This window comes from Polypterus senegalus, chromosome 4, assembly GCF_016835505.1.
Source record: "Polypterus senegalus isolate Bchr_013 chromosome 4, ASM1683550v1, whole genome shotgun sequence".
Lineage (NCBI taxonomy): Eukaryota > Metazoa > Chordata > Cladistia > Polypteriformes > Polypteridae > Polypterus > Polypterus senegalus.
In genome coordinates, this window is record NC_053157.1 from 63891362 (window position 1) to 63911320 (window position 19959).

A 19959-nucleotide genomic window follows, 5' to 3' on the forward strand; every position below is an offset into this window, starting at 1 on the left:
GCCACATATCAAAGTCGCCGTGAAAACAACAGCAACAACAACATTTACTTATATAGCACATTTTCATACAAAAACATGTAGCTCAAAGTGCTTTACAAAATAAAGAATAGAAAAATAAAAGACACAGTAAGAAAATAAAATAAGTCAACATTAATTAACATAGAATAAGTAAGGTCTGATGGCCAGGGTGGACAGAAAAAACAAAAAAAACTCCAGACGGCTGGAGAAAAAAAATAAAATCTGTAGGGATTCCAGACCATGAGACCGCACAGTACCCTCTGGGCAATCTACCTAACATAAATGAAACAGTCCTCTTTGTATTTAGGGTTCTTATGGAAGGATTAGATGATGATGGTCACGTAGACTTCTGGCTTTCAGTCCATCAATGTTGGAGCATCATGATGCTTTGAGTAGGTGGTGGTGGCGCAGGCCGCCATCACAAAGAAACAGAAGAGAGAGTAGAGGTTAGTATGGATTTTAGAGCCACTATGAATAGTTATTATGATGAATTGAACATGCAGAGCATCCGGATTAAGTTAAAGTGAAGTTAGGAGAAGGCCATGTTAAAGTAATGTGTTTTCAGCAGTGTTTTAAAGTGCTCTACTGTATTAGCCTGGCAATTCCTATTGGCAGGCTATTCCAGATTTTAGGTCCATAACAGCAGAAGGCCGCCTCACTACTTCTTTTAAGTTTAGCTTTTGGAATTGTAAGGAGACACTCATTTGAGGATCTATGGTTACGATTTGGAATATAAGGTGTCAGACATTCCAATATATAAGATGGGGCGAGATTATTTAAGGCTTTATAAACCATAAGCAGAATTTTAAAGTCAATTCTGAAAGATGCAGGTAACCAGTGTAGTGACATCAAAACTGGAGAAATGTGTTCGGATTTTCTTTTCCTAGGTAGGATTCTAGCAGCTGCATTCTGCACTCGTTGCAAATGATTTATGTCTTTTTTGGGTAGTCCTGAGAGGAGTGCATTACAGTAATCTAGTTGACTGAAAACAAAAGCGTGAATTTCTCAGCATCTTTCAATGATATAAGAGGTCTAACTTTTTCTATGTTTCTTAAGTGAAAAAATGCTGTCCTAGTGGTCTGATGAATATGCGATTTCAAATTCAGGTTACAGTCAACAGTTACCACTAAGTTTTTACTTCCGTCTTAACTTTTAATCCTAATGCATCAAGTTTATTTCTGATAACCTCATTGAATCCATTATTGCCAATCACTAAAATTTCAGTTTTCTCTTTATTTAGTTTGAGAAAATTACTATTCATCCATTCAGAAATACAAGTAAGACATTGTGTTAGTGTATCGAAAGAGTCGGAGTCATCAGGTGCTATTGATAAGTACAGCTGTGGTAGCTCACGTTGTGCCCTGAGATAATCTGAACTAACGGAAGCATATAGATTGAGAAGAGCAGTGGACCCAGGATAGAGCCTTGTGGAACACCATATTGGATATCATGTGTCTTTGAGTTGTGATTACCACAACTCACAAAGAATTTTCTCCCTGCCAGGTAGGATTCAAACCAATTTAAGACACTGCCAGAGAGGCCCACCCATTGACTAAGGCGATTTTTAAGAATATTGTGATCAATGGTGTCAAATGCGGCACTCAGATCTAGGAGGATGAGAACAGATAAATGGCCTCTGTCTGCATTTACCCGCAAGTCATTTACTACTTTAACGAGTGCAGTTTCTAGCTGTGATTTGTTCTGAAACCTGACTGAAATTTATCAAGAATAGCATGTTTATTGAGGTGGTCATTTAATTGCAAAATGACTGCCTTCTCTAGAATTTTACTGAAGAAGGGCAGGTTAGAGATGGGTCTAAAATTTTCAAAAGCAGAGGGGTCAAGATTATTTTTCTTGAGCAGGGGTTTAACTACAGCAGTCTTAAGACAGTCTGGGAAGACCCCCGTATTTAATGACAAATTTACTAGGTCAAGAACATTATCAATTAGCATGCCTTGAAAAACCTTGTTGGTATTGGGTCAAGGACACAGGTGGAGGGTTTCAGTTGAGAGATTATTCTATGTAAATCAGGTAAATCTATCCTGGTGAAAGAATTGAATTTGTTTATAACGGAGTACTGGGGCTTAGGAGGTTCCGCAGTGTTGGGGAGATGTTTTATGTTATTTCTAATATCATTACTTTTTTGATTGAAAAATACAGCAATGTTCTCACAGGTTTCACTGGAAATATTCTGGGGGCATTCCTTTGTGTTACCTGGGTTTAACAGGCGATCAATTGTAGAAAATAAGACTCTGGGATTACTAGCATTGTTATTTATAATCTGAGAGAAATAGCAGCGCCTCTCAAGACAGATTGTGTTATTGTATTCTGTTATTTTAACCTTCAGTATCTCATAATGGATAGTTAGATTAGTTTTCCTCCATTTACTCTCAGCTCTACGACATGTTCTTTTTAAATCAGACACTCTTTGGGTCTTCCATGGAATAGCAATGCTAGAAGATTTGCTAGGCGAGTTGTAGCCCACCATCTGAGCTTATTAGGGTACAGACAAAAAAACAAAATAGGCACACAGTGGGAAAAAAGCATGAAATGTCAACTTTAATCTCGAAATTTCCACTTTAATCACGTAGTTTATTTTGTCATTAAAGTAGAACATCATAAACTTCATCTTAAATTCATTTAATTTACTAGTTTCTCAAATCCCATCGTAACTAAAGTAGCACGTTAAATGCTTTGTTTTGTATTTGATCTTCTATGTGCTCTATGTGTGTGAATCACTATGTGCTTCCGTTCGTTCTCTTTCTCCGACAGGACACAGAATGTATTACATTCGTGATATTACAGCTCTCTGAATAATTAAAATACTGAGATGTATACGCGACATCATTTTCATGATGATTGGAATGAAAGCATGTTATTAAACATGGAAACAAGATGGCGCAGTGATTGTTCATGTCTCACACAAGATGCTGCTGCGCCATGTGCGACCTTCGATGAAGTAATTTAATGTAACAGTACTGTCTCTTTAAAACATATTGACCTCCAATTCCTGTCATTACTTTTCTTTCCCCAAATACCCAATTGCCACACAATCAGCTCTGTAATAGACGTTAAGCCATCTGTAAGCTTACAACGACGATTCTTCAAAACTTTTAAGGAACATTGAAATATCTTCACAGTACGTGTTTAATTATTCTATCCATCTATCCTTCCAGTGTTGCGCCTGCGCCAGCAAGAATACAGCACACAAGACAGGAACAACAGGTGAAATTGCTGGCACTGCGGCACCGTGTCCTCACATGTTTAATTATTAACAATACAGATTATTTAAATGAAGTTAAAGTTTTATCTGTATAATATAATCAACATATTTTGCTGCATTTCATCTTAAAAATGATATCGTCATCATATGTAAATACGTGCTTTATAAAGTGGCGCAGGTTTTGTAATATTATAACTGTAGTGCAAGTTTACAGTGAGGTAATTGTACTTATAAGTACAAACAGTTCTACAAGGAGCAATTGATTGAGTGCATTTAAAGTCCTTGGGATGAAACTTTTTCTGAACCGCGAGGTCCGTACAGGAAAGGCTTTGAAGCGTTTTGCCGTGGCTTTGGCAGCATGTGCTTGATAATTCTCTTTCCAATCAGCTGTTGCTGTGATTCCTCACTCAGATACAGTGATATAAATACTCCGAGTGGTGCAGTGAGAGTAATATGGAAAAAGATGATCCGCTGTGGCAACCCTTAAAGGGTGCAGCTGAAAGAAGAAAAAAAAGAAGATGGTGCAGTGAGAGTAACAATGCTAAAGCAGTTATGGTATTTGGAATACTATGGCTATTCCCTGGTCCATCATACTGTTACAGGTAATCTACAATCAGATGCATTACACTAATAAACAATATGTGGTTAGTTTCAGTGTATTTATAAAGCTGCGTCAGAAATGTGGTTCTAAGGAATAAAGGGTAACCACACATGAACAGTAGCACTGCTTTGACGTTAGGTGCCACCAGTCTGCAAAAGTGGAGAACTTGCGTACGACATGGTATGAGGTACTGTGGAAAAGTGCGTGGCTTTACGCCAAGTGTAGGTTTTATACATCGCGATTTGAACGTGGAAAAGTTCTTACACAACATTTCTGTGCGTATGCACCGTTTATGCATGAGGCCCCAGATCAAAAAAGGTCAAAACTGTGTAGCGCTTTCTTTACCCTATAGCCATAGGATAGCGCCCTAAGTTCGTAAATTCTATTTCCCTAAACCGATTTATAGAAAACCCCTTTAATTATAAGTATGTGTTTTAGAGGATAAATTGGAATCCCTTAACTAATACCTACTTCCCAGTAATAATTTGCCAGCTGTTTCACAATTAGTAAATTGTAACACAATTCACAATACAAATATGTTCCCAAACCATAACAAAATGTATTGAGTAAATTGGAACAATATCAAAAAATAAATAAATAAATAAAACCATTTATAGTTAAGACCAATCAAAATTCCCACCAATCATAGATTACAGAAATTATAAAAATTCACACAAGTTTCAATATATTTACCCTTCACAACAAATACCTTATAAGTTCAGGCAGTGTACTATAACCTTACAAATGTACCTTTTAGCTGTTTGCTTTTACCAGCACTTAAAACATCCCACTGATAATAAAAAAAAACACAATAACCAACTCTATAATATGAGCAAACTTAATTACTAAAACCTCACGTTAACTTAACAACTTTAGGGCCCAAAGACACACACATACTCACACACACCCAAGCCAGGGGCCACCAAAATAAAAAATAATATTTACAAACTCCCCTCGTTGCAGGCCTAGTCGAAGCTCGGGAACGTGGTGGCCAAAAAAAAACAAAAAGTTGCTCGTTCACTCTAGAGAGCCAACATAAAAGGTCACAGTACTCACAAATAAGTGAAGTGAAAACCAGTGTCCATTGTCCAAACAAAGCACTTACACGTTGTGGAAAAATGATGGAGTTGCCCTGCAAGCAGGCTCACGGCAATACGCTGCAAACGAAACAAAGCTAGTCCGTCCAAAAGGGGTGAAACTTGTTGTTTTTCCTCCGTGCCTGAGGAGCAGCCAGGCTTTTCTTTGGTCACCTGGAGTGCTATATCCAACTCTCCCGTGCCTCTCCCGCTCAACTCCAACAACCCCCTCCTCTTTCTTTTTTCAATTTTTCCGCTTCTTCCTCTCTCCACGTCCAACCGAATCTCGCGTGAACACCGCCTGGAGCTCTAAAGCCTCCGCAAACCACGTAAAACTTTTTTTTTTTTTTTTAAACAAAGTGAAACAACCAGTTAACGTTATTAAGGGGAATATTATATTATATGAGCCTAGGGCTACAACTGGGAGAGCAAAGAAAACTGAGTGTTAATGCCAAGACACAGAGCAAGAAACAAAGTCAGAGTGGGATGTAACCAAAGGTCAACACACAAACAAATGTAGCATGAAAGTTTTTAACAAGTGTTAGAATTGTTGTTTTTTTTTTCTGCAGCTCTGATGAGGAAAACTTGCCCTGGAAGACCATTTATATGTGTTGTGTTGCAGGACACACCCATAATAACCATCACCTGTCCTTAACAATGGGTGCCTTTATGTAATTTATTACATTTCCTTTGTGTGATATGTTTGAGACAGTCACCAGCACATAGCCTAATGTCACAATCGGTATGGTAGAAGTGTGTTTCATTGTGCACTTTTCTTATATTACTTTTATATTATTTTTTCTGTTTTTGTGCATGAGAGAGTAAAATGCCTAATCTGCATGATGGACAATCTCTGCTGTGTAGGTTAACACAGTGCAAGGCTTACTGACCTCCACATTTCTCAACATGTTTCATGTTTCAAAGAAACTTTGTGAAACTAAATACTGGATATATAGTAAATAAACTTTACCTGGCTTCTCCTGATTCTAGCATGCATTGGAAAATGGACATAAAGAGCTTAATTCATGCCAACAAGTACTTCTAAATTTCTTAATTTTAGAAGTAAGTCATGTGTTAATGATTCAGAAAGATGAATCGATATTAAATGAAACATTTGAAAGTTAAATGTCAAACAAACAGTAGATTATATGTGATAATCAACTGTAGAAGGCATCCATTTCAGAATCGGAGCAGGAAAAACACCCAATGTGTCAAGACAGTTATTCTAACTGCCAGGGCATCTCAAAGCACACATTCACATCTCCAAGGTGTCTTTTTGTTTGTTTCGACAATGACATTTATTTTACTAGAGCATTTTTATACAAAGAGTGTAACTCAAAGTGCTTTACAATAAAGAAAAAGAAAAACTACAATTGCAAAAGTAAAAGATAAAAGACAAACTGTATAGAATGACACATGGATGCTAAGTATCGTCAGAGAGGAGAGGGAAATGAAAAACTCTAACTGGTCTGAAAAGTGAAGAAAAGAATCCTCTAGGGGTCTCAAGGCCAAATGACTGCCCAGCCCCACCTGGGCTTTCTACAGTATATTCATCACCAGCTTGCTGTAAACTCACCTCCTGATTGGTCACTCATGTCATGCATTGTGGGTTTTGCATTTAAACCTGCCTCGATGTTTTCTGTTGATGTCAGCTCAGTGATGCATGACCCACTATTCCATCCCTGACTCAAACTAATATTGAAAGAGGCTGTAGCTGTGCACTGATTCTCTTGCTGCTTCCTTCAGTGTTTAGAAAATAAGTTTCCAAGCGTTCTTTTATTTTCTCTGACCTACCAACTCTACACTAGCCAGGTTATTATTCCTTCCACTGTATATAACACAGTTATGTTTCTACTTGGGCCCATCATCTTAACACATAACCTCTGAAATGCCTAACCCTTTAAATATGTTTGACTGATGCCCGATTCACTGATGCAATAAAATACTCACCCACTTTAATGGCCCTAAAGGTTCATTAGTGCTCAGTACAATTTATAAAATTATAATAATATGACATGAAACTTTTTTCACTATTGGTAGTGAGGTTAGTGTATTTTTATTTAATGTGTTTATCTTATCCCTGTTACTGCCTTTCTACTTAAGCTTCCTAGGTGGATGAATTTACTAAAGGTTGCTGCTGTTCCAGAAGGTACCATAGAGTGGCATTGTTCTCACATCTTTTTTTCTCAGATGCAGTAGACTTACATGCCATGTTAAAGTAATCCTATCTTGATTTAAATATACAGCATGAAATCCATCTTCTGCACCTATTTTCATCTTGCTGGTACATTATTTGCTATTATAATAAACATGCTCAACATTCATTTTCCTTAGCATTGCAGCAATGGAAGAATTTTATGGCTTCTTACAAGTTATTGTATTTTACTGCTTTATTTAGTAGAACTGGGCTGTTTATTACCAAAATTTGTTGACTTTATCAGAAAAATGTAATAAAATAAATGTGAAAGTATCTTTCAGAATTCAGAATAGCAAGACCTAGAATGTAACATAGATGTCTCATTTTTTTGTTCTTATTTATCTCCATTTTCTTATCCAAGAATAATGCACAGCTTTTATATCTTTGTAAAGCATGAATTGGACTACTAATGTTATCTCCAAAGCTATACTGGTAAGAATGTGACAATGCTCTTAATTACAATACATAATTGTCGGGAATATTGAAAGCCACATCAAGTGAGATTGTGTTTTACTCTGATAGGTGATGATTAACACCAAGAGGAAATGGCCATCATACTGAAAAAGGGGGTGGAAAAGTGTTGGAATGGGAGCCAGTTAACAGCAGCCTTACACCATCAGACTACTGGTAGGCATGCAAATGTATCCTTGATCTAGAGCTATGCACAAAATAATGACATTCTACAAACAGAGAAATAAAATAAAAAAGACTCCGTGTTATCACTGTTAATGGAGATTTTAATGTAAAGCTCAGAAAGGACAACACTGACTATGAAAAAACCATGGGGAAAACATGGCTGTGGACTTATGAATGACAATGTAGAGTAAGTGCTTGAGTTTTGCAGCATTAACAAGTACTCTGCTCCTACATATGACATCCACAAACTAACATGGTATTCACCCAAAGGAACAGACAGCGATCAGACTGAATTTCTTCTCATTAATGGCACGTGGGGAAATTCATTGCTTGACATCAAAGTGGAAAGAGGGACTTATTGTATGGAGAGATCATCACCTGGTGTCAACCTGTGCCAGACCTTAATTGAGAACAGCATACGTTGACTCTTTCAGTAATTTTAATTCAGAGCTACCAGACCCTCCATGCCTCATGAGACATGACATGCTATATGATATTATATAAATTTAATTACGGTTGTGCAAAATTTCAGTGTGATTGACGTAAAGCTTGAGTGTAGCATAGGCATGTCACTCGATCAGCTTGGGGAGGCAAAATTATTGTAGTACAGAGCCATTGGGCCCAAGTGCTCAGCTATAATTGTCAGGGGCCCAAGCTTTTCTAGTGGCGAGGCTGGGAGAGGTCATGAAATTAATGGAAAATAAAGAAGAAAATTAAAGCATTAACTCAGAAATGCTGAAAGAAAAACTGCAGCAGATATCCAGTGAAGCACACTGAGGTGTGAAAAGGTTGTGGAGATCAGACAAGCAAACCATCATGAACAATATTGCCATATGAGCAGAGGATGCAGTAAGTAACTGGAATTGAGTGTATTGGAGAATGACAGAAAGAGATATGATCAAGCTATACTCTTTTCATACCATTAGACTGAAAAGGATTTTTCATACATAATCATCATGCCCAATGCAACCAAAGAGGAACAGCCACCATTTTACAGAAAAGGTGGCAATGGATTGGTGATATACTGAGGTGAGAAGCTGACTCCATCAGAATAATTGCACTTTACTGGACTCCAAAATGCAAATGCAAGAAAGGTACAGCATAAAAAAAAACCAAGTAGCATATGTAGAGCAGAAATGAAACTGGAGGCCATGAACCAGATTCGCGGCAGTATTGAAATGTTGGCCAAAGGCATACAGAAATGGGAGACTTGTCTTTCTGCCTTATGGGCTTATAAATGTAACAGGCCTTAATGATGATGATGATGAGAACGATGATGTCTTAGTTGAGTGGCTCAATTGTTCTGCATTTCTACTTTTGGACAACATTTGATCAGCTTGTTTTCTGAATTTGATTTAATAAGAAGAGGTGTTAATCAAAGAAGAGCTAACATCTTTGCAGACTTTGCCAGACCTGGGACCTCATGTATAACGGCGTGCGTAGAATTCACTATAAAATGGCATACGGACAAAGAGTAAATGTGCTTACACACAAAAAATCAAGATGCAAAAATCTGTGCATACGCCAACTTCCGTGTTCTTCCGCTACATAAATCTTGATCAGCGTGAAAAGTAATGCATGTGCCTGCTGTTCCGACCCAACTCCTCCCAGAATTACACCTCTTTGAATATGCAAATCAATATAAATAGCACTTAAGCTCAGCCTTCTGTGAAAAGGCAATGGCAAAAGCAAGAGGGAAAATAGAAGAATTTCAATGAATACCAGGTGGAGGCAAAGAAAAACGTACCATTTGTTGGTTTAAACAGTGGTATAAACAACAAAAGGAAGTTGATCGAGTGACATAGCATGTCGGAGAAACTCGAAAGCTCACGTTGACAAAGTCACACAGTGCCTGAAATAAAAAAGAAGTTGTCAGATATCAAAGTTGCCATGAAAAGGCGAATCGTAGCCCACCAGCTGAGTGTAATATGAAAGCTTATTAGGGTACAGAGAAAAAAAAAATGCACACAGTGGGTAAAAAGCACGAAATGTGGACTTTAATCTCTAAATTTCGACATTAATCACAAAGTTTATTTTGTCATTAAAGTAGCACATCATAAACTTAATCTTAAAATCATTTAATTTACTAGTTTCTCAATCCCATCGTAACTAAAGTAGCACATTAAATGCTTTGTTTTGTATTTGATCTTCTATGTGCTCACTGTGTGTGAATCACTACGTACTTCCGGGCTTTCTCTACCTCCGACAGAATCCATTACATTCGTAATATTACAGCTCTCTGAATAATTAAAATACTGAGATGTATACGTGATATCATTTTCATAATGATAGGAGTTAAAGCATTTTATTAAACATGGGAACATGGTGGTGCAGTGATTGTTCATGTCTCACGCAAAATGCTTGTTGTGCCGTGTGCTACCTTCGATGAAATACTTTATTGTAGCAGTACTGTCTCTTTCAAACGTACTAACCTCCAATTCCTGTCCTTACTTTTCTTTCTCGAAATACCCAATCGCCACACAATCAGCTATGTAATAGATGTTAAGCCATCTGTAAGCTTAGAACGGCAATTCTTCAAAACTTTTAAGGAACATTGACATATTTTCATAGTATGTGTTTAATTATTCTATCCATCTGTCCTTCCAGTGTCGCATCAGCACCAGCAAGAATACATCGCTATGCAGGAACAAACCGTGAATGGAGTGCCAGCTCCTCGCTAGTGCTGTGGCACCGTGTAGTTAAATTTAAAGTTTTATCTGTATAATATAATAAACATATTTTACTGCATTTCATCTTAAAAATTATATTTTCATCATATGTAAATACGTGCTTTATAAAGTGGCTCAGGATGTGCAATATTATAACTGTAGTGCAAGTTTACAGTGAGGTGACTGTACTTATAAGTATAGACGGTTCTACAAGGAGCACCTGATGGACTGATTGAGTACGTTTAGAGTTCTTGGGATGAAACTGTTTTTGAACCGCGAGGTCTGTATAGGAAAGGCTCTGAAGCATTTGTCATATGAGAGCAGTTCAATAGACAGCATGGATGAGGCAGCATCTGCTTGATGCTGTATACCGATAATTCTCTTTCCGATCAGCTGCTGTACAGCTGTGATTCACACTCAGATACAGTGAAATAAATACTCCAAGTGGTGCAGTGAAAATAATATGAAAAAAGATGATCCGATGTGCGATCTGAGGTGCAGTGAGAGTAACAACGCTAAAGCAGTTATGGTATTTGGAATAGTTTGACCATTCTGTGGACCATTATATTGTTGCAGGTTAATTACAATCAGATGCATTAAACTAATAAACAATATGCGGTTAATTTCAGTGTATTTCTAAAGCTGTGTCAGGGATGTGGATCTAAAAAAGAAAGCATAACCACAAAGGAACAGTAGTACTGCTTTGAACCTGGGTGCTGCCAGTCTGCAAAACCAAGCAGAGAACTTGCGTAGAACAGGGTATGAGCAACTGTGGAAATGTGCGTGGCTTTATGCCAAGTTTAGGTTTTATACATCGTGCTTTGAACGTGGAAACGTTCTTACGCAACATTTTTGTGCATACGCACCGTTTATACATGAGGCCCCTAGACACTTGCTTTTACTGATGGACACACTTATGCACTTATCTGTAACTAGAACAGACTTTGTTTGTATGTCTTTGACTATGCCATGCACCATACGGTTATTTTTCCAAGGAATGCTTTATGCTTAACACTGATGCCTCTTGGAGCAGGTCTTTATACCCTAGTAGTCAGTTCTAAAAAATGCACTTTTAAATATAATATGGGAAACTCCGTAGTTAACAGGATCTAGTTGCATAGAAAGCCAGTGAGTAAGGCAGAGAATCCAAAAAAAAATTGTATTAGATACAATAGAAATCAACAACAAGATATTGATTAGATGAAAAAAACATATAAAAAACATTTGATTTTTAAACAAGAAAGTGTTTGGTTTACTTCAGAAGGAAGACATATTTTTAATATGAAACCGAACCATTGGAATTTTCTTTAATGAGAAACAATACACACTCAAGCAAGAGCATCACAATGGCTGAAATACAGGATTAATAAATAAAAAGGTAACATGTTTCTTTCACTTTCAAGCTTTAATAAAAGTATCCATATGTATTATCGTGGTATTTCCCTCCACTTGCCCTTTTACCTGTTTCCTCAAAGGTAAGTGTTCTCGTCAAGTTCGTTATCGGGTTGGTCTACTGTTGCACTTTAAGATGAACACACACACACACATAGATAAACACACACACAGACCCTAACCACAACAGTGCTCCATGAATGACACACACACGCTGATTAACCCTTAGCACTTTAAACCACACAAGTGCTATAGGAATAACAGCCTGTCATTCAGCACTTCAAGAGACTTACTTATTTTCGGCACGAACAACAATACAATGTTTTAGTGATATCTCAGACCTAAATATTACTTTTGGTCTACAAGAATACATTTAAACATACAAAGACTCAGCACTCTTGACTATAGGCCATTCATCAGCCAAGAATACCTTCTTTATCGTATCTGTCCCTTCTGTTGAGTATAGCGCTCTTCACTCTCAGCCATATAAACCTCGCAGCACAGAAATAATGGCAAAAATCCGGCTGTCACCAGGTGCTCAAAGAAATCTAACTTATTACTTCAATCACTCTAGACATTAAGACAAAGCATTGAAAGTTAAAAGCAGCATGGTATTTATTACAAGAATAATAATAATACCACAAGAACAAAGAATACTAGAAAATAGGTAGTGATAGGAAAGTCTGAATATATATAGTCTTTAGAAAAAGCTTACGAAAAAGTTACAGATGACAAGGATGAATGTCCCAGGGAGGCGTTTGATTTAGCAATCGATGTTCATGATGCCTTTCTGACGACCAGGGCCATCTTCGTCCGTTCCTCTTCTTCTTTCTTCTTCTTTTCCCTTTGCTTCTCTCCTTCTTTCCAAACCAAGGCATATTTATTATGAAATGTCAAGCCTTGGTTTCACAACACATGCACCTGATTGGCTGGCTGTCAAAATGATTGATGAATTAATTCACTGTCCGTTTTCCCACACAACAAAACCTTTGATGTACTTTGAGGTATGAGTAGTTCTTCCTGTCCCAGGCTATAAACTAAACTTTGTTGTTCCAGATGTCCATCCATAAAGTGATCAATAGCCTGAGGTACCAGCTCAGCATCCTTTCCCAGGCTATAAAACCAAATTAGCACTAAGCTATGAACAAAAGTAAGGTGTAAGGGAAGAAAACCTGCTTTAATTTGTCTTAGTTCATCTGTTGTCTTGTCTTGAACAAAATATAATGGAAACCAAAATGTACAGATTTATACACCATAACACTCCACCCCTATTTTGGTCAGACAAACTAAAGATGAACTGTGAGTCCTTCAAACCCTTGGCCGTCCGGGTTGGTAGTGTGTTCCCACGCCCTTCCAGTCGCCTCCTACTGCCCAAGTACTCAGTCCCTCAAGCAGATTTGGCTCACCAAGGACATTTGAAGTACTTCACAGCTCCTACAATTAGCAGAAAAGAAAAATTTAATCAGAAGATGCAGTTCTTACACTAGGATCCCATCAAATATACTGCAAAATTTGCCATTGTCATTTCATAATGATTCCATAAGCATTCTGAATCTTTGGCTAGTTGATTCTAGTAATTCCTGTGTTCTGTTACTTCTGCAGCTCTTGTCTTTATTTCTTCAAATGCCAAAGATGCTGTATGCAAGATGGAAGCTGGATTGCCTAAATCTTAAACACCTATTCCAAGTTCAAGTGGTTTGCAATTCCAAATTAGTGTCTGCCACATTACTGTGTTTCACCTAAACAATTTTAACTATTTACTCCACCCCTGGACCCCTAAACACAAGTCCATCTATCTAAGCTACAATTCTATACAAACAACAGAAATGTTTTTATAATGTCTTTGCATCTGATAACTAAATACTTGGTCTTAGGAAGGAACACGTTTCCTCAGATGAGGCCTTCATCTCAACTATCAAATAAACCAAAGTAATTTCCCCTGCTCAATTTATTCAATCAGTAGAGAGATCCGACTGCCACCAATTCTGGCCAGAATAAATTGGGACATCCTGTATGGGGCATCAAGTGTCTTTCCATCCAACAGATCACCACTGGAAGCTGCACCCAACAGGTGGACACCCTCTCCTGTTCCCTCCTTGAGCACTAAAAATATTTTTGGCTTATACCACTACTTGGTGTTCATATGAAATGCCTCCTTCAACTCTTAGTGTCCTTCTCTAATGTGATCACTTTCCCATTCAAAACTAAAAATTAACTATGACCTCCTGCATTGTACATTATATTACATTTCCATAGTGTCATATGAATTCTATATGATAAACTTTACGGTTCTGAACTTTAATATCTTATACAATGTAGGATGCCAGTCTGTCAAAAGGCCCAAAAACTTCTCTAAATTTAGTTGCTCTATTTTGTTCTAAATTTTGTTCAGCTTTCTTTACTTTGTTTTTTTTGTAGCACACATTATTGGACCAATTTACTCACTAAATAATTACATTAACAAAACTGCAAATCTAACATTCTAGTTTAGAATTCAAAGCTGAAATGTATCTAATTAATTTAGCTTTAATGTCCAGTTCCTTATGTTATATTCCTGGTTTTATGGTTCCCTCTGAGACATGCACTTCCCCCAGTTCCTAACTATGGTAGCCATAAAAGGCACACCAGGTGTGAGGTGGTTTGTGGCGTGGGTTAGCTCAGCTGTAGTTAGAGTGGGACCAGCCTGGTGGAATCACAGAACTCAATGCCATTGCCACCCCTTCAAATGTAGCAAATGTTATAGTGCACCCTGAGCACAACTCTTTGGAGGACCACCAGAGGAATGCTAACTGCCTCCTCGCTGAAGCATCACTTCCACAGTCACAGATACTGTTGTGCAGCTCCCTGCAGTGCAGCTTCTTGCCTCTAAGTGACTAAGATTATAGTCTTTAGGGCATCCAGCACTCCATTTATCCCCCTCTTTGTACTCACTTAGCACATTGCAAGCTTCTTTACTGCTTTTCCACCACTGGTCTTACACTCATGCCCCTTTACACCTTTCCATCACCCACAAAGCACAGAATATCTATGACACCCAACTAATGGGCCTCAAAAGGTGGAGGAAAATAGCCTGTTTCAAAGTGACCATTAAAACACAAGACACTATATTGACATTTAACCCACCCCAGAATGGACATCACTTTAAATCACCTAGTTTAGCCTAGTGGGCTATACACATCAATATACAGGCTACGCAAAATTAAAACAAATGCAAAATAAGGCATAACCTATCTGTCTAGGCCTTTTGGACAAAGTGATTCCCTCATAGTCTTCTTGATTGTCTTGATCATTGTTCTCCCTTTGGGTCCTATGAAATCCCTACAAATGTGTCCTAAACTATCCTGTCTTGCCCTTAGAAACCAGCTTCCCTCTGCATGCAGTACATCCCATGTTATGTGCTTATGGAAGAGAACACTTAGCTTTTATCTCTCAGTGTCCAGGTGTCTTTTCCTCAGTCCAGTGCTCGACAATGGTGGTGATGATGATGCAGACCCACGGCCTCTTTCAGCAGAATTCTGATGCTTGCTTCAGGTCCTAGTATAAAAACTTTGTCGCACACAAATTCAGTCCAAACATAAACAGTTCATTCTGGTTCTAAAAAAGTCTGTAGAAATGGATGCAAAACAGTTTTTTCTGGCTTTCAGTCAAATCAAGTCTTTTGTCTTTTTTTCTAGCAGCCACTGTTTCTCATTTTCTGGATGATGTTCTTCCTAGACTATTAATCCAGACCTTGTTATCAGGTGTAATAATTAATAGTGCTGCAACTTGCCATACTTTGTCCACAACCAGAGTGAATGAAATAATATTCATTTCTAATTGAAGAAAGAGAGTGCTCACATATTTTATTAAAATGTCTGCCTTCTGTCCCTGCTCCACAATAACTCCTAGAGCTCTTTACCTACCAGACAGACTTAACAAATATGTGACACCTGTCTTTCTTCCTGCTTTGGTTATCATGTAACAAAGACCCTAAAAACTACCCAGCTGTTAGTGTGAATCACAACATGCCTTTCAGTATGTCCTTCTTACTATCAAAGCAACAGCTTTCAACTCAGCTCACTAGCTACATTTTCCCTACATGCTGAGTGCCAGAAACTGGATGGTAAGCCACTGCCTTCCATTTTCTTATTCCCCAATATGAATGTGCTGCTTGTAATACCAATAAGAATTTCAATCAAACTAACTGCTAAAATGGCCATTTCAATCCATTCACTTTTAATTCAAATACATTCAAAAGCTTTCATATACATACATTTGCTTTGCTTTCATCTTCTGTATTTCTTTCTTTAATTCACTTAGTTTTCAGTCACATTATTCAACTCATGCCCTGCAGTCTACAATGGCTACAGAGAATGCAGTTCAGTATAGAATAATGGAAGAAAACACTTAACTCTTTTCACTTTCTTTCACTTACAGTTTGGCATTGGCTGTTTTTATAATGCCACATGCCATTTTTCATACCAATTGTTGCATTTGTCCATCACTAAACAAATGCACACCATATTGTCACTTACACTTTCCTTCATTACCACATACAAATAACCCTCACATTATAGCAGCTTTCCTTGTACTCTGCCTCTCCAATAGACAGTAAATTTTGTTTTCTAAGCAGCACTAATCAACATGGGCTTTGAAAGGTGTGCTCCCAATAACCAGCTTCATTTCTACTGCTGTTGCTGGATGTTCCACTGCCCTATAGCCTGTAACAGCTGTTCACCTTTAAAGTTATAAGGATCGATGCTACTTCAGTGTTAAATGTAAATCAAAGTTAAAACATGCTTTTCCTTAAAACAAGGGTCAGTTTGTGCAGATCTACACTCTCACTCCGCTTATCTCATTTGCAGGGGACCACCTTTAAAACACTGGCCTCAGGGGTTTTCTTTCCACCCCTCGCTGAGACCTGACAACTGCTCCTCCCCCGCTGATCTCTGTTGCTGCAAGCCGCTCGCCTCGCTATCATAAAACACCTCTGCCTGTTTAGCCTGCACAACAACCAGCATACTTGAATGACTGCCTCCTGTCCCATCAGCAATCTGCTCTGCTATTAACTGTGCTCCGGTGTGCAGCGTAACAGCTGCGTGTCCTTGCCTTTCAACAAAAGCGGCTCTCTTATCAGCAAGCAAATATGAGAGTGCAGCGATCTGTGACAAACTAAGTTATCCTGCATTTATCTCCTGTTTCTCAGGGTAAAAGACCCCGAAATCAAAGCACACACTTTAACACTGAGCGATCGTTGCTTAATCTATGTGGCATTCTTTTTATACATTTCTAAGTGTACTGCTAGCGATTTTTTGGCCATCTATTTCTCATCTGTCTTGCCTCCACAACTAACTGCTTTATAATAATTAACAATACATAACCTGTCTGACCAGCAGACAAGTGTATGTTTTCTATTTTAGCCGCCTTTGCCTCCACTTTATGCAGAGACGGCTTCTCTGCGTCTTTGACTAGCGCAACGGCCTGCGATTCTTCACTCTCTACACCCGTTGCGTTAAAGTTGTGGCTGCTGCCTCCGTTTTTAGCGGAGAAAACACAGCTGTAACAGCTGATTCTACCGTATATCTAAAAAACTTTACAAATGCTGTTGATGCACGCTGACATGTGCCGGCTGTATGCCAGCATGCGATTACAGCATATTTGCCGCCTGTGGACGATCCATCCCTGTCTTTGAAAAATGAAACCAAACACACAAAATGCAACACATGATTACTCCGTTAACCCTGCTCTCAGCGCCAAAATGTATTATCGTGGTATTTCCCTCCACTTGCCCTTTTACCTGTTTCCTCAAGGGTAAGTGTTCTCGTCAAGTTCGTTATCGGGTTGGTCTACTGTTGCACTTTAAGATGAACACACACACACAGACCCTAACCACAACAGTGCTCCATGAATGACACACACACGCTGATTAACCCTTAGCACTTTAAACCACACAAGTGCTATAGGAATAACAGCCTGTCATTCAGCACTTCAAGAGACTTACTTATTTTCGGCACGAACAACAATACGATGTTTTAGTGATATCTCAGACCTAAATATTACTTTTGGTCTACAAGAATACATTTAAACATACAAAGACTCAGCACTCTTGACTATAGGCCATTCATCAGCCAAGAATACCTTCTTTATCGTATCTGTCCCTTCTGTTGAGTATAGCGCTCTTCACTCTCAGCCATATAAACCTCGCAGCACAGAAATAATGGCAAAATCCGCTGTCACCAGGTGCTCAAAGAAATCTAACTTATTACTTCAATCACTCTAGACATTAAGACAAAGCATTGAAAGTTAAAAGCAGCATGGTATTTATTACAAGAATAATAATAATACCACAAGAACAAAGAATACTAGAAAATAGGTAGTGATAGGAAAGTCTGAATATATATAGTCTTTAGAAAAAGCTTACGAAAAAGTTACAGATGACAAGGATGAATGTCCCAGGGAGGCGTTTGATTTAGCAATCGATGTTCATGATGCCTTTCTGACGACCAGGGCCGTCTTCGTCCGTTCCTCTTCTTTCTTCTTCTTTTCCCTTTGCTTCTCTTTCTTCTCCCTTTGCTTCTCTCCTTCTTTCCAAACCAAGGCATATTTATTATGAAATGTCAAGCCTTGGTTTCACAACACATGCACCTGATTGGCTGGCTGTCAAAATGATTGATGAATTAATTCACTGTCTGTTTTCCCACACAACAAAACCTTTGATGTACTTTGAGGTATGAGTAGTTCTTCCTGTCCCAGGCTATAAACTAAACTTTGTTGTTCCAGATGTCCATCCATAAAGTGATCAATAGCCTGAGGTACCAGCGCAGCATCCTTTCCCAGGCAATAAACCAAATTAGCACTAAGCTATGAACAAAAGTAAGGCGTAAGGGAAGAAAACCTGCTTTAATTTGTCTTAGTTCATCTGTTGTCTTGTCTTGAACAAAATATAATGGAAACCAAAATGTACAGATTTATACACCATATTACCATAGAATTCAAGAAGGAATCTATCAATCAAGATTGGTGCTAAAATAATTTCATTGTCCCTCCCATTTATCCTGGGGTTTCAGGAAAAGTAATTTAATGAAAAATAAAAATGTACATTTTTTTAATTGTATAAAATTAGACATTTTAACAGTTTCTGGATTACTACTGAAACTAATGTCATTATAGAAAAACAATTTATAGAAATAGCCCTTGTCATATCAATAAATAATGTAATCCTTTGAAAAGGGTAGCAATGTAGAAGGAATTAAAATTGTATTATACATTCAAAAGCGCAAATTAGCAACTGAGGGAACTGAGCTTTTTCAGGTAAGGAAGACAGGAGTGAGATTAAGAATTGTAATATTCTGTTTTCATTGGTATACTAAATATGTTCTGAGCTTTTTGAGGTCAGGAAGACAAGTTTTGAGCTAGATAGTTATACTACAGGGGTGCGGAAATCCAACGCCCGACTCATCCGACATGGGTAAATTGACCATCAAACAAGCATGTTTTTCTGGTTTCAGTTGTCCGCGGACAAGTGCAGTTTTCTGGAGAAAAAAGAATTGTATGTGCTGTGCAGGGCACATTTTTACCACTACTTTCAAATTTTAAACATTTGGTACATACTTCGTGTGGAAACAGTCTACTTAGCCATGAATGTCTCAAATTGGTCTTCAATATTGTTTATAAAATGACGGCTGATTTTTCAAAGTGGAAGCACTCTTATGGTCTTACATAAGTATTTTACCCTACTGTTTACACGCTTGGAGATGCGGCCATTTTTTTTAATGCCGACATTACGATGTAATCTGATTATTTTTTTATTTTAATTGATAACATCTATATTTTATTGATAAAATTCATTGTTTCTACATAAAAATGCGGTCATTTTGCTTACAATGCAAATGTTTTCACCACATAACAAAGCTTGTTAGGTAGTTTAATCTTTCCTGGAATTTGTGATTTTGCGTAGGTTGTGATATATTGAGGGGTTAAAAAATTTATTGCATGACAACATCAATTTTGATGTGCTGTCTATAGATCGTTTTTGATTAGAGAATTTTTCATATAAAACAAGTTGGTTTTGCGCTGTCAGTTTATTAAAAACAAAGAAGAAAACATTCTAACGGTTTCCAAATGTTATGAAATATCTATAAACATTTTCACTTAGACGCGATTATTTT